Below are 14,243 nucleotides of genomic sequence, written 5' to 3'. Positions count from 1 at the left end.
TGATGATTATAACTATTATGGGGGGATAAAATAACTAGTTTTTGGATTTAAAACTGAAAGTAAAAATAGAGGAAATTAAATAGCTGCGGCCAAAACGAACAGCAGAGGCCTAAACAGTCATGTTGAACAACAAGTTATAATATAGAAACAAAAGGAAATGTGACCCATTCTTAGTGGATATCTAAATCCCTACAGGGAATGATTCAAATATTTCCAACTATTTTATATACACACCCACACTAATTAAATAATTCCCAAAATGTCATTATCAAACTCACATAAGAAATAAATGTATTATAGATAACAATAAATAAAAAGAAAACACAAATACTTAGAACCTGAACTCAGAAAATAAACTTTTTCATGTTTAATGTAAACATATAGTCACAGCATTTCTGCATTATACTGTAAAATAAAAGTTTTCCATGTTGGTGCATGTTGCAAACGCTGACACAGAACTCCCTTTCATTTTAGGAACTATCAGTTTCAAACAATCCTGCTGAGAACCTCACCTTCTGCTAGCCAAGAACCATCTGCTCAATATATTCCAAACTGCTGGCTGACGTGTGGTCCTCATTAGAAACATCCATATGTAAATGTGCATCTAACAGCACCTGCCTCCCCGGACTGAATGGCCCAGTGTCCTCTGAGAAACACACAAGCACTGGTGGTGAACGTGCGTGTGCAGATGTCAGCTGTGCCGTGAACAGCTTCCCTGAGGAACTCCGAAGAGTCACGCTCACTTCTACTCGGTCCTGTGGCCCCGCTTCATGAGAGAAATGAGTCCGGGACAGTGCCTTGTACTGCAGTTACAAAAATGCTAATGGCTAACAACGGATTAGCAAATCAGCCGTGGGACAGGATATTTGGTTTTGTAAAGTATTGGTGTATTTATACATGTCTGTGCTTTGAGAGGACAGACTGTAGTGGGTTGCTTACAAAGCACATCATTATGCATCACAGATTAGCTCAAATGCTGAATAGCCCTGGTTGAGCTCATGGTGCTTTTATATGTCACATACCTCTTTAGTTGTTGTAGTTGTCTAGCCAGCTGGCTATAAAATGCTCCCAGATACTAATAAATTTCCTCTTGGAGGTTAAATCACTTGAGCTGGAGCGGGCTTAGGTTACAGATTGCTGCCCCCCAGGAAACATTTATATTTGCAAGCAAGCACTGCTCACAATTCAGTGGTTCTATTGCCAGATTTTTATAAAAGATGTAAACATATTGTGAATATTCTTTTTAGGAGACTCTCTTGTGTTTGTGCAGAGCCACCGCTCAGAGGTACTCAATTCCGTTCATGGTCATACACAGTCTTTACAGCTCAAGATATTTTAGGACAAGTCAAATATACAGTAATTTATGAAGGATACGGTGACACTGTCTATATGTTGCTCTTGGCATGTTTGGATTTCAGAGAAACAAGCCACGTGAGACTGTCTCCCTTCACTGCCATCCTCCTCCTTCCGGGATAAAGCTGCACTTTGAGAGCTATTTTAGTTTGGACGGCTCCAAAATCAGGTATCTGCAGAGAAACTAGTGAGGTTGACCTACGATTAACTCTTAACTAGTGAGGGTCTTTAAGTTTTTACGACGACAATAATGGACATTACTGATCATCCTCCATTACTTTACTATGCATTCTACATGATCCATATGATTCAATGTTATTAATGTGTGTGCAAAGGCCCAACTTCAAGTATACCTAACTTGGTCCAGGTTGACACAACAGAGTTAACTTTGCCATTACAGTTTGTAACGATGGTTGGAGATTATAGAAAAAGGGAAATTGATAAAAAGAGAATGCGATTGACGCATATGTACTAAAATATATAGATTAAGTTTGACATGACATTTCAAAGTATATAAATAAATGCCATTATCAAAAAATAAGGTACTTAAGTGAAATTGTAGAAAATACATTTGCTATTTGATGAACAAGACAATCTGAAATAGCTTGCAACATTGGTGAGAATAGTTTATAGTCTGAGCAATATATATATATATATATATATATATATATATATATATATATATATATATATATATATATATATATATATATTATGCTGCCAATCAGCATCTTTGATTTGATATATTGACTGATTGTTCTTACCTGTAAATTTGAGTTGTTGATGTAAGTGGAGTTTTACTTCCACCGATGGGCCGGGTCACACAGCTCTAGAATACCTGCGGGGACACACACACAAAGACAAACACAAGAAAACAGGTTATGTAAATACAGATAATCAGAATATGTTTTCTGTAAAAGAGAGTGGCATCGACTTATGATGGTTAAATAAAAAAACCTGTACAAACATGAACCAGCTGTTCCCCCGAAGGGAGGCTTCTTTCCTTTATTACCTCGTACATTTGTAATATTTTTTTAAATTACCAAAAGAAAAAACGACTGTGGTACCCAAGACCATCAAATGCTAAAGGTTTCTTCAAAAAATAAAAAATAAAAAAATCATAAATCTTTGCCTTTTTTCAGAGACATGTTTTTTTTATTTATTTGATGCAACAAATTACCTCAAGTCATACAAAAGATTATCCTGAAAATGAAACTTGTGTTTGCTATGCTGCAGACACAAGGATTGTATGCCAAGGATTGCACATTTTATTAGATCTTGTCACTGGAGGGTCAGGTTGTACAGATCCCCACCTGTAGAGTTGGAAAATTAAACTCAAATAAAAATTCTCTGTATAAACATGACACTCTGGGCGGGTCCATTTCTTCATCTCTAAGAAAACACAGCCTCCAAAACACTGTAACTCACACTGGATTCATTTCACACATTTCGTTTCTTTTTATTGCCACCCTATAAACCACTCCAGCCTTATGCATGTGTTAGTGTGTGTGTGTGTGTGTGTCTGTCTGTGGTCTTTTCTACACGTATTATCCCCCATAGTCAGCGCCACCAATAGACAAAGAGGTCAATTCATATCGGGTGTTAAAAAGGCCAGATTGTCCATAAATCAAAGCTCTACAAACTTTTACACATCTCTCAAACCACAACCAGTGGAAAAAGAAATTAAAATTATTGCATTTACTCAAATAATGGTGCCATTCAGCTCCTGACAAAGAAAATGACATGTAATTTGGTAATTGCTGGATAATGCATCTTTTAGCTCACACACAGCTCCAGTAAAACACAGCCCTCAGGACCAAAGCCCTCCATGCTTTAATAGTCATGACAGGACACAAGCCTTATCCATTTTATAATGAAATGTACACTGAGACATGCCTTTCAAAATATCACACTTTTAGAAAAATGAAACAGGTTTGTTTAGACAGAGGGTAATGAATGAGAGTCATTGTTGTTGCACAGAAATATATACACCAGGCCTGGGCTTGCATTCAAGAGGAAAGGAAGATACACAGAATAAGATTAATTACTCAAGCTCGTCTTTTTGGCGACCGCTCTAAAGACAGACAGAGATGATTAGAAACAGGCTGACCTGAACTAACTCTCATTATCAACTTAGGGAAAAAATTACAATCAGTTTGAAGATGATAAAAACTGTAGCTGATGTTTGAAGATGCTCGACCGCTGAAACTGATAGGCTCCAGTCTCATGGATAAGCGCACGTCAGTCTTTGTTTAAATGCCAAATAACAAAATAATCCTATCTGACCTAACCTCAAATGTGACGGGGCAAATTAACAAATACATAACAAGTATATTCTAACAGATAACAGCAGTTATAGCAATTGACATACAAGTTAAATAAAGAGATTGAGGAGAAGAACTCATATTTTGAAAAGTAAATATTAACCAGAATTCCTGGCCTGCAGTTGTATGCCTCCGCCAACTAGTGCAGGTTCGGTTTAAATACTTTTTCTTTTATTTATATATATATGAGGTCACCACGACCTTTGACCTTGAACACTGAAATCTAATCAGTTCATCTTTGAGACCAAGTGACAACTGGTCAAAATTTGAAGAAATTGCCGAAAGACAGACTTGAGCTTTCATGTTGAAGAGGCCAAACGTGAGGCCAATGATGTTGGCCGTTGACCACTCCAACCTGATCAGTTATTCCATGAGTCTAAGTGAGTGTTTGTGCCAGTAATGAAATTCCCTATGGGTGTTCCAGATGTATTATGTTCACAAACATGAAGTCACTGTCACCTTGGCCTTTGACTTTCGACGACCAAAATCTAATCACTTCAGCTTTGAGTCAAAGTGAATATTTGTACCCAATTTGAAGAAATTCCTTGAAAACGATCCTGAGATGTTGCGTTCACAACACCAAAGATGTGTTTTGAAAGGTCGCAGTGACCTTGAACTTTGACCCCAAAACAAATCTAATCAATTCACCCGTGAGTCCAAGTGAGGACTTGAAAGGTTGGGGGTAACCCAGACACATTTCATTCACAAGACAAATTTTGTGTTTTTAAAAAGGTCACAGTGATCTTGACCTATAAACACCAAAATCGTATTTGTTCATTACTTAGTCGAAGTGAATGTTTTTACCAATTTTGAAGAAATTGGTTCAAGGCATTCCAGTAATATCAAGTTAACAAGAATGGGACGGAGGCACAACCCAAAAACATAATTCCTCCAGCCACTGGCTGTCGCTGGCCTGGAGAGATACAAACATGATGGTTGCAGTGTGCATTACATCTGTCCCCCACACCTCAACTCGCCTGAGAGCCAATAACCAGTCGTTTTACCAACTGAAGGAAATGGCTTCAATCTACCTCAGATCTGATCTGAAGTATACAGGAAGTAGAAAATGCCACTGAGAGTGTCAGTTTACAGTCCGCCCATCAGGTATCAAAGGCAGGCGTGTCGTGGCGAGAGCCAGGCGGTGTGCCAGACATTTGGTTGTTTCTACAAAGGATCAGTGAGGCAGATTACTGCCTAAATCCCTTCTTTCACCGAGTTCCTGCAAACTGTCATTTCGCTCTCTGCCTCACAATAGCCAATGAAAACAGTGACAGGTAGGGTGACTGGAGAAAAGAAGCTGCCTGGGGTGTAAACACACGGATAAGGAGCTAGACACAGAAACATTTTTCTCGTGAGCATGCGTCCTTTATTTGCATGTGTTTTGTTGTAACACACTTATTCTTATCTATGTGGAACGTGGAGTGTTTGGAGAGCACAGATGTGAAAGTGATGGATTTTGATGACTGAGTGTATCGTCTGCTCGTTCTCTTTGGCAGTCACACAAATCCACAAGACAAACGAATGAAGTGTGTTCATGGTTACACAAACACATCCAGACACACATTAACACTCATACATACACACATATTTGGATTGAGTATGTGCTATAAGACAAGCAGCATAATCTAAAGTCAATTATTAAATATAAATCTCAATATTGTCTTGTATTTTTTTTACTCATTGAAACTCAGATAACATGACTACTTTAAGGACTTCATGTTTAGATCACATTCGTATTCTTTGTGTTGTTTGGTAGGCCGCTCTTTCTCAAGAGTCTGAACACAAGACAAGGTCAGAATGAAGATACCAGAGTCCACTATTTATCTATGGTTTAAGATGTGACCCATTATCATCAGAAGTAACCACAGCAACCAAGGTTGCACCAGGGAGCAGAACAGATAACAACGAAAGGAAGATCCAAACAGTCGAATTAAATGGGACACAGATCTAAAAAAGAGCATTCTCAGCAAGGCAGAGGTCAAGAGAAGGTTCAAGCATGAATTAGGTAAAATAATGTTTAGATTTAAATGTTCAATAGAATGATTCCACATATAATTCAAAGCTGCATAACCACTACAGCAACATGTAAACTTATGATTATATACACACGACTGTCTCCGGGACAGCCTCAGATCCGGGATGGCATAGATTGTTGTTTGATAACAACGTCTCAGGAATTAAGTTAGTATGTTTTTGATATAGATGAGACAATATATTGGTATCAGAATTTTCTTTTACTCACAAATATAGGAATCATACCCCAAAAATTTAGTTTTTAGTATTGAAACAAATTGACACAAGCAACAAACACACACACAGTCAATGTCCACAGGTAAAATCTGTAAACTGCAATAATCCACCTATTTTCAGTGGTTCTGGTATTTGTAGTAATTTATGTTTTCTGGGCAGGAGCACCACACCCACTCTACAGAATTCTTCAGCTCCAGAGCTACACAGACTCTCTGCTCATGTTTGGGTGGAGATTAATCTAATTCTCCCGCTGAAATAAATTGTGTATATGGTGGGGGAAAGAAACTCTGCAGAATAAACACTTTCACATGCACTCCAGTTCTGAGCCGCTGCATTTACAACCCAGTGATCAATGACTGTCCAGAACTAAATTTGTCATGAAGTACATTCTGATCTCAGACGCATCTATGAGCCGACATACCACCCACCCTCCACCAGCTATCCTATAAAACAGTGGTGCCATAGAGGTTTCAGCAAATCCTAGAAAACCATTAAAAAGAAAACACATGATCAAATTCATGTGAGTCTGTAAATAGCCAAATGTCTGAACAGAAGATTTATTCATACTTATGGGTAATGTGGCAATCACTCAGCAAGCCTGGCCTTTTACCCTGCACTAACACATTACTGCTCTGAGGCACTTCTGTTAGCTGCTCTCTCTTCTCTCTCACACACACACACACACACACTCACCAGAAAATATATTAAAACCTGTATGTCTGCCTGGCACTATGCCTGATGCCCAGTGTCCAGGTATTCTAATGCGAAACCCGTGTAGACTCTGTTCGTGACAAAAACACAGCACTGATTCAGACCTCAATAAAACTAGACTCACGCAAAGTAAAGATCATAGATCGGCACCATCTTTTTATTTGACCTCCACCAAGGAGGTTATATATATGTCTCTGTTTGTGTGTCTGTTAGTTAACAGGATTATGTTAAATCTACTTGATGGATTACCACGGAACTTTGTGAAAGGATGTGATATAGGTTGGGAAAGAACCCTTCAAGTTTTGGTCAGATCCCAATTTCTTAAAAATTTAGGGATTGGGTGTTTTTCAACATTTTCATTTTTATCTCAGGGAATAATTCATGGATCTTGAGGAAAAACAAAAATCTGGCATGTTAAGGGGACTGACATTTATGAGTGTCTGCAATTGGCACAATTTGGTGCAGATGCAAATAAAAATCCAGATCTTGGGACTGTTGGGCCTTGGCAGAGTTTCTCTTTCCCTGTGTTTCTACAGCACACATTCACATGCAGGAGTTACATTTAATGAATGATTGCACGATTGTTGTATTCTCCCTACACGGTTTTACACAACACCATTAATTGTTATTCTTGTTGAAAGGGGAATGTGTTGAAGAGGACCCAGAGAGAGAGAGAGAGGGAGAGAGAGAGAGAGAGAGAGAGAGAGAGAGAGAGAGAGAGAGAGAGAGAGAGAGAGATATTGAGTGAGCGCAGTGAGGCAGAGACTGACACTATAATCATTTGTAACAAGGAGCGCAGTATGTTTTCTCCAGCTAGAAAACACATCTCACACACAGACAGGCTTCATTTCACTTGCATGTCAAATTAAAATGTCACCGTGTTTGCGCGCGCACACACGCACACACACACACACACACACACACACACACACACACACACACACACACACACACACACACACACACACACACACACACACACACACACACACACACACACACACACACACACACACGGTTTAATTCACAATTCAAAGGGTTATGCAAAGTGCAATACTGTGTCAAAGATATATATTTTTTAATTCTTTAATGAAAAACATTCTCAGGGTCTTTTTACCATGACACTAGTCAACACTAGCACAACAAGACGGGGAGCTTTAATTCCCTGAGGTAAACTCCTGCCAACTCCAATGAAATCCAGACAAACATACTGTATCTTGCAAGGAGCCTGACCTCAGCTGAACTTCTCAACTTTACACAAAGCTGACAGTGTGTTTCCAGAACAAACGAAGGATGAAATTCTGAAAAAGAAACTTTTTCAAAATGCAACTTTTTGATTGAATGCCTGTCTTAACATTTGGTCCAACGCCTACACTTCTCATACATCCTGTCTGTCTAGATGTTGACTCTAAAAATATCAAAATTTTACTTTGCTACCTGATGACAGGGAGCAGAAGGGACTCAGGGAAAGTGCATCCCGTCAGTCAAACTGGAGGAGTCCGCAGACCACCCCTGCCGGCTGCACCTGCCAGACAACATCCACTGTGTTCGCAGGGAGTTTGATTGACGCGCTGACGTCGGTGACTGACGTGATGTGTTTCCCCAAAAAACACCCCCCCGAGGTGTGAAGTACAGTAAGGAGTCATGAACAGGTTAGAGTTGTGTGTCTGCGTGTGCACAAACTGTATGTGTGTGCGACGCTCACAGCAGTGTGAACTTTAGGAGGTGTCTGAGATGGAGAGCAGCAGTTTGAAGGATATGACTCATTACTGGCTCCACAGACCTCTCACTTTGTGCCCTCTCTACCTGCGGACTTACAACAAGGAACAAATCTATTTTACCTGCCAGATTTCCAAATCTTTTCCGCCCTGTTCGCTCTGGAACCTTTTTTCACCTCAACGCCGCAAGGTTGAAATGTGTTGTGTGCAAAATGAACTTGTGTAGTTAAACAGGTTAATGTGACTGCAACACAGTGGTCAGTTCTTGTTTGGTTTCTTGCTGCAGCAATGACCCAAAATACAATATCACTGACTTCTTGCGTTCATATAAGAGTGTATTTCTTGGATTCAAAGGCTACATCCATAAAACTACGAAGAAACAATTTCTGTCCACACAAGCCTTGTGGCTTAGTATCAGTTTTAATCCCTGTCCATTCTAACTGAAAACGCATATCATGTGACCACTTACATATACTGGGTATGCACGTGTACTGGGAAGGCGTGTGTGGCAGTGTAAACAGGAATTGTCGCAGATAGCTCTTGGTTGTATCACTGTAAAACGCAGAATTTAACCGCACAACAGCTGTTAGCAAAGACAACAGAGTCAGTTAGGCTTGTTGTTAATTGTCCATGTTGTGTTCTACACCGGTAGGCTAATGCTGGTCATGTGATAGGAGCCTAATGAATCTGCTAATGTTACGTCGTGACCAAAAAGACCCAATCAGCAAGCGGCATTGAGTGTCTACGTCAACGTTAAATATCTCAGTTTCTGCCCATCCAAACTAAAACACCCCCCCGGAGTTTTCAAACTGAAACAGGGCCGGCAACTTTTCCAAACTTCTCTGTATAGCGGACACCAGACATATCTGTAGCAGAGTTGATGGGTTCTGAAATAAAAAGCAGTCGTGTGGATAGGATGGAAGCCTAAATGGGTGTTGCTCTGTAGTTCCTTAATGAGCTGTGACGCAGGGTCTTCACTTGCACAGAGGCAGGCTGATGGATGGACTTGCATGTTTGAACGATCAAAAGAGCTGAAACCTGACGCACACGAACCAGTCATTCATCCGACATCTCTCCTCCTTTTCTCGTCTCTTCTTCTATTACACAAAAACAACAAGCACACAGGGACTCAACACCCGAGCAAAACAGAGCCACTGTGAAATCACATGCTCCTCCTGAGTAGATCTGGGGAATTATGCTCTCGTGTCTCAAATCAATGAGAAACCTGAAATGTTTTTCCAGCCCGAAAATCGAATCCGCTGGTGAACTTCAATCGAGGAAGTTCAGCTTGTCCTCTCTGAATCACAAGCAGACATCAGGAGAAGGATTCAAAGTATGTCAATCTGACCTTATTTGATATTTAACATTAAAATCCAACACTGATCTCTAAATGAACAACAGTAAAGATTTTGGTCCTTTGCTTCCCAGCACCACACTGCTGCTGGTAAACCCACCCACTGCTCCTTTACAACAACATATATGTGGGGCTTAGCCTCTCCCAGTTTGACTATATCCCTAAGAATGTGGAGGAGGAGAGCACATATGAGACAAGGAACGTATCTGGTGTTACAAGTAATCGCACAACAAAAACAAAACTGGGTAAAACTATAATTGCTTTAGCATGATCATTACTGTGAATCTTACAAAACATACAATGGTGTGATTATTGCCAGTAGAAAGTGTAAGGTATTACTTAATTTGATTTTTGGTTGAGTGAAAGTAAACCACTGGTCTTTGTCCAGTGTTTATACAAACACAAAATGTCTGTAAATGATAGAGTACACATTTATACATTTTACATCTTCATGGTTACCTCTGCCAATGTGTTCATGTGTTCAGTGCTATTTGTTTTTTTTATCAGCGGGATTACGCAGAAACCACAGGACTGTTTTTATTGAATCTTGCTGGGCCGGTAGGGTTTGGGTCAAAGATGAACCCCTTATCTATTAAAAAGAAAACATATATACAACCAAACACAAAGAACTTGAATTAAGAAAAAAAAAATGTTTTCGTATATTTAAACTTAAAGTCTCAGTTTGCTACTGCATTCATTCTGTAGAAAACAGTTCAAGTGAATTTGAACACAGGGCGGTTTCAGGATTCAGGGTTTACTCTATGGATTAAGCACATTTCCTGTACATTCCCCTGCTAATTGAAAAATCCCCTGATATAGAAGAGCTTTGATTTCAATCAAAGCAAAAAAAATATACACATGATTTACACAGCAACATCACAGAATCAGGCATAGAGCACATCACTAATACAATATTTTAGTGTAGTTTAAAAACACTGAAACTTAATTGAACAATATCCTCCGCCACAAAAAAATGTCCTGCATCAGCCCCCTATCTGGACGCGTACCAAAAGTTAATGGGTTCTTTCCAGATCCGTAACGCATCCTTCCACTAAGTATCATGGTAAACAATCCAGTGGGTTTTGTGTAAAGCTGCTAACTACCAGACAAACACATAGATTAAAACATAACCTCCTTGGCAGAGGTAATAACTACAGTCAAGTAGAAGCACGTACTGTGCCGACATTGCTTTATAAGGGATGATTCTAAATCTAACACCATTTCTTTTTGGATAGACGATTTATGAGCAGAGTGCTGGACGAGTAACAAAAGTCGACAGCAGAAACACAGACACTGAGGGGTAACGAGGAGGGCACGGCGAGGGCAGAAACACGCAAAACTAATTCATACGGGATGAAAACCAATCTTGAAGCAGAGCCACTTCACCTTGAGAACGCCTTGTGGCAACAAAGAGCGTCCACAGCCTCCAGATTATCCTTAATTTCCTGCAGCAGATGGCCTGGCTATGGCACAGCTCAAACAAGTTTTCATTGCTTAATTACATACGTTTTCAGAAGGGTCAGGAAGAGGTTTGGAATTAGCTACTGAGATCAGCATGGCACAGATGAATCCCTGCCAATCGAGAGGTGAACGGTGGAAAAACAACTTAACCAATACAGGGTTTGGAGGTTTTCAGAGTGTACAAGGAAGACGTGGAAATGAATTACAGAATAAAAAAAAAAATTGCGGTGTGAGTAGAGCACTGTTGGGTGATGGATTCCCGAAGTGAACAAAGAAAAAAACTGAAGAAAAACAACATAGTGAAAATAACTGTAAAATGCAGAAAGCTACCAAAAAACACGTGAGTCTTTATGCTTCTCGGAAAGATGATGGAAATATCTCAACAACTCTCCACAGTGTGGGTTTTTTAACACGCACTATTTTGGTCAGTCTTTTGAAGCATTCGTTGTTTTACCAGCTGCACGTTGAATATTCCAATTCTATTTTATTTGACATCCTTCACCTACCTCTGCTGAGCTTGCAGTTCGCCCATCAGGGGCCCTCACATTTGTCTGAGCTTATTAAATCTTAAAACAGAATACGATGTTTAGTCCAAAATGATTGTTTCACAGTTTTATGAGCTTGAGCCTTGCTTCTTAAACATTTTTTCTTTCCATTTTGTAAAGCTGACAAGATGTCAAACAACACATGTAGCCGAGTCAAGTTCCTGGCTCCAAAACATTTACAGTTTTGGAGCAATAACATCACTGGCAAAGCAAAAATATTCCACAACTTCATGAGCCAAGTTTGAACTGGAGTTGATCGAGGAAACCAAAAATCTCCTTTTCTTTTCAAAACACCGAACCGCGTTCAAACCAGATTTCTGACTTTTACCTCATGACGCCGAGTCGTGAGTCAAGCTGTTTGCACTTGGAAACAGGCAAGTCAATTTTCATTACTACACATTTGGGAAATTTAGCTCATAAACTGCTTGATGAATTAAATGTTGATTTTGTCATGTTTAACAGTATAAGTTTTATTTTTGGAGCAGTGAGTCATCGCTGGTTGTTGGACAAGACAAACCTTTTAAACCAAACCACAAACCACATCTGATTCAGCTCAAGTGGTAAAGAGCCATTTCAAACCAAGATGATAATCCAGCACAAACATTTTAAGGTGTAAGTAGAGCGTAAATAGAGCTTTGTAGGGGTTTCCAGAAGTGAATGGAAAAATAATCTGAAGAAAAACAAGGTAGTGCAAATAACAGCAAGACCCAAAAATGTGTTACTCTTCACGCTCCCTGGAAGTATAAACAAATTAATGGAAATGTTTGTATAACTCTAAACAGCTAACATGGACTTCTGTGGTCAGTCTTTTAAAACAATCATTGTTTCACCAACTTCAGCATCAGGACATTTTGCTCATAAATGTCTTTATAAATGCAATATGTTAACACAGTAATTTCAAACACTATAATCTTTTATTAACAATATTGTTTGAGCAGTGAGTCATTGCTGGTTGTTGCACAAGACAAACCTTTTCAACCAAACTACAACATCTGATGCAGCTCAAGCATTGGAATAAAATGTGAATAACAATGTTTGACCACTAACTAGCTGGCCCGGATCTAGAAGTGGGCAGGGGTGGGCAATACCCACCAGAATTTCTACTCTGCCCACCCAATTGGTCAACTTTATTCTGAGCCATATGAATCTGCCAATCGCGTTTATATCAGGGCTGGGTTTAAACTATTCTCCGAAAATTGATCTTCATTTGATCTGATATCGATTAATAGGAAGGACGGATCGATCACACTCGGGTCCCAGGGGGACAATAAGTTTTGTTTTTGGTGCCGTCTTCAGGTGCTGTCAAAAAAATGTATTATTATTGTTATTATTATACCACGGCTTGGTTGAATTTCCTATTGTGACGCATTCTTTAAAACTTGGAAAATCTCTCAACACTAAGTCCACAGTGTGAAAAGGTCTCCCCAATCTGAGCAGTCTGATCTGGGCCTGCACTCAACCATTAAAATATGCAGCATTTTTCATGGAATAATGACCCAGCACAAACATTTTAACATAACACCTCAATAAAACATTAGTTAGTCATGTAAAATTTGCCGGATGGCCACTGAATCTCCATAATATGCTCCCTACTTTCCATCTCACACGTTCTCAGACAACAAAGGACAGCCTCGTTGGACGGATTCACCCCCACCCCACCCCACCTCACCCCGTCCCGCCACAGGCGGCCGCAGGCCTCGTAAATGGCTCCAGACGCAAGAACTGTGTCCACCATCTGACAATGATTAGGACGTGGCCTCGGCGAAATAGTAGTAGAGCCGTGCACACTCAATTGCTGAAACACACCTTTATATACAGAGAAACTAAACATGCCACCCACAGGTTCTGAGATTCAGGCAGGAGATGCCAATCAGCGGTGGAGTTACAAAGAGTGTTCAGCTTCTTTTCACTGTTAGGATACACAGTGAAGGGGCCACGCACCAAAGGAAACTGAGAAAGATGCTGCAGAACAAAAGACCTTACAACAGCTTGGCTTGGAAATAATGCATGATCCTTTTTCAGCAGTCTGACGTACTTGTTTGGGCATCGACACGTCAACCGCACCATGTCAAAATCGCAGGAATGAAAATATGTCTTTCAAAGTGGAGAGGGGCACCTAAATAATCCCATACGTTTGACTGATGAAGCATGTGAAGCAGCCGGATCTTTCTTTGTCTTCTTTTTTCCCCCATCTTTCTTCCTTCTCATTCACACGCACACGCACACACACACACACACACACACACACACACACACAGAGGAAACATTGACTTATACGATTACCTTAACCATAACTCCTACTTGCCAAACCATAACCATTATACAAACCTAAACCTGGGGACTTGCTTTTCGTCCTCGTAAAGATGACAAGTCCCAACAATGCGACTGTGTGAACACATTTATGTCCCCACAACATAGGTAATACCTTGAGCACACACACACACACAAATTCCCCCTGTCCCTCTCCTCCACCCAGACATCTGATAGTGATTATAGCTCAGCCTCAAAAACACAACTCACTTAACTC

The 14,243-nt window shown here is 40.0% G+C and overlaps 1 protein-coding gene across 2 annotated transcripts in view; it reads right to left on the bottom strand.

Moving 5' to 3' along the window:
- bmpr1ba (bone morphogenetic protein receptor, type IBa) overlaps positions 1-14,243 on the bottom strand; it is a 73,041-nt gene that overhangs the window by 47,119 nt on the left and 11,679 nt on the right. For both annotated transcript variants that reach the window (XM_034595378.1, XM_034595379.1), the window contains exon 2: positions 2,118-2,191. The gene's annotated coding sequence lies outside the window, so the exon portion shown is untranslated. The remainder of the gene's footprint in view (positions 1-2,117; positions 2,192-14,243) is intronic.

This window comes from Hippoglossus hippoglossus, chromosome 9 (assembly GCF_009819705.1).
Source record: "Hippoglossus hippoglossus isolate fHipHip1 chromosome 9, fHipHip1.pri, whole genome shotgun sequence".
Lineage (NCBI taxonomy): Eukaryota > Metazoa > Chordata > Actinopteri > Pleuronectiformes > Pleuronectidae > Hippoglossus > Hippoglossus hippoglossus.
The sequence above is the reverse complement of the archived record's forward strand: the minus strand, read 5'-3'. Positions and strand labels throughout refer to the sequence as shown.